This window comes from Vulpes vulpes, chromosome 11 (assembly GCF_048418805.1).
Source record: "Vulpes vulpes isolate BD-2025 chromosome 11, VulVul3, whole genome shotgun sequence".
NCBI lineage: Eukaryota > Metazoa > Chordata > Mammalia > Carnivora > Canidae > Vulpes > Vulpes vulpes.
In genome coordinates, this window is record NC_132790.1 from 49,559,921 (window position 1) to 49,562,404 (window position 2,484).

Genomic DNA, 2,484 nt, shown 5'->3' on the forward strand with positions numbered 1-2,484 from the left:
GGTTTAGCGCTGCCTTCAGTCCAGGGCCTGATCCTGGAGACCCGGAATCGAGTCCCACATCAGGCTCCCTGCATGGAGCCTGCTTCTCCCTCTGCCTGTGTCTCTGCCTCTCTCCCTCTCTCTCTCTCTCTGTCTCTCATGAATAAATAAATAAAATCTTTTAAAAATATACGTATATTTTATAAATTAAACTCAAGATTAGGGATAAAGGGGCGGGACGAGAAGAAGCCGGCTGCACCGCGGGCGTGGGTGAGAGCCAGAAGCCCTTTGGAGTTTGGGCAGAGCGTTGTCTTCGGAGGATTCTTCAGTCACAATGTCAACTGGCACAGATGTTTCTCTTTCTTCATATGATGAAGATCAGGGATCTAAACTTATCCGAAAAGCTAGAGAGGCACCATTTGTTCCCATTGGAATGGCGGGGTTTGCAGCAATCGTTGCATATGGATTATATATATTAAAGAGCAGCGGAAATACTAAAATGTCTGTTCACCGGATCCACATGCGTGTGGCAGCTCAAGGCTTTGTTGTGGGAGCAATGACTCTTGGTATGGGCTATTCCATGTATAAGGAATTCTGGGCAAAGCCTAAACCTTAAAAGAAGAGAAGCTGTCTTGGTTTTGTTGGTGGTGCTTGCTTTTTAGTTAGGCATCTCATAGTGAGTTTTTATGTTTATGTTGAAAATAAATCATTTGAATGGGTCAGACAATAATATGGTAATTTAGATATTGGCTTCCTTTCTTGCAGGCTTGATTTGCCTGGTAACCAAATTACTGGTGACCAATTAACTAGCTAGGTCATTCACGGGAATCAAATTAGCACAAAAGAAACATGTCACTTTAAATGTAGTGATAAAATATGCTCCTTCTTAAACTCTTCTGTTAAAATTAGTTGTAAAGAGGACAGTTTGCCAATCCTGAAGTACTCCCAATTGCTGCAGAATATCACATGCTTTTGATGTTATATAGGAATCCTATTTAATTTAACTTTTTTCTGCCTGTTTTGCAGACTGAGTACTTCAGTTTTTAGGGCTCTTAATCCTTTCAGAACAGTGCAAAGAGTATAAGCTTCCCCACAACTGAAAATATGTGTATTTAAACCAAACCCAAAAAGCCGATAACAGCTGCTTAGTAGTATTTATTTCAGAACCGTACTTGTAAACATGAGAATTACTTAACTGTGGATCCCAGTTTAGCTTTTTTTGTAATTGCAGAGTTATATTTATGCTGATGTTGTATTAGAATTTTTAAATGTCATCTTGAAATAGAAATGTGTATTTTAAGTACTAATGCAAAGGTAAATGAAAAATACTTTTTAAATGTTTGAAGTTTGTTTATTTTCTCTGTAAGAATCATAAATGTTAACAAATTACCTATATTTGAAGTGATTGATGATTTATCAGCAAGGTGGTTTGGTCAGACATTTATACAAAAACTTTGGCATACTTCAGAATGCTTTAGTATACGTGAAATTTTCTTGTCTAACCTGAATTTACATTCCATGGTGATAACATGGTAAATGTAGTGTTAGTAAAGTAAGTGAACACACACATACACACACACACACACACACACACACACAAATAAAGATTAGGGATAAAGATTTACCCTGCTAATATTTGAGAAAACCAGATAATATATCATTAAGAGTAATCCTAATCCATATTTTAACAATGCTATATAATTTCTTGGTGCTCTGTCCTATGCCAGAGAAGTTGTCTTGTCTAACCTTGATTTAATTGTACTTTGTGCATAAGCAGTAACCTCATTTGGGTCATAAATGTGAATCAACAGAGTAGAAAATACCACATTTGACCTTGCCATAATGGCAAAATTTAGATATTTACTATTGTATTGCTTATTGAATGTGCTAATTTCATTTGGAGATAACTGTCTTCATCTTTCAAAGCACAAATGAATAATGAATTGTACTCAAAACAACCATTTGAATCATCTTTTGGATTTTAGTGACTTTAAGACTAAATTAGAGGCAATATGAGTAACTTACACTGACATAGAGTAACTTCATGGCACGAATTAACTACATTCTGTTACAAATTGTGCCTGAAGCTGTCTTGGTATGAGTTTTATAGTTTTGTTTTCAAAGAGGTAGGATTCATAGGAATTGCATCAGGAATATGAAGCACTATGACCTTGAGAAATCTCAAATTACTATTATGACTCTATCCTCTACTATCTAGCAATGACCAGATATTCAAGAAAAGACCCCATTAAGTAAGGAAAAAGAACTATTGTTAATGGAACTTGACAGGAACCAACACTAAGAAGGAGTCTCTCAAAATGTTAATAATGCCCTTTTAGTTACATTAAAAAAATTTTTAAAGGAATAGTTTTGAAAAAAAAAAAAAAGAGAGAGAACTAACAATTGTCTTGAACTGTGATGTGTCCCACCTGTATCTATATTGTTGTGTTTAGTCCTGGGAGGTAGGTCCAGAGCAGAATTGATGAGCTCAAACAGCTCTATTGG

General features: G+C 35.9%; 1 pseudogene; it reads left to right on the top strand.

Moving 5' to 3' along the window:
- Positions 1-263: 263 nt before the first annotated feature.
- LOC140594520 (HIG1 domain family member 1A, mitochondrial pseudogene) lies at positions 264-1,544 on the top strand (annotated as a pseudogene).
- Positions 1,545-2,484: the final 940 nt, after the last annotated feature.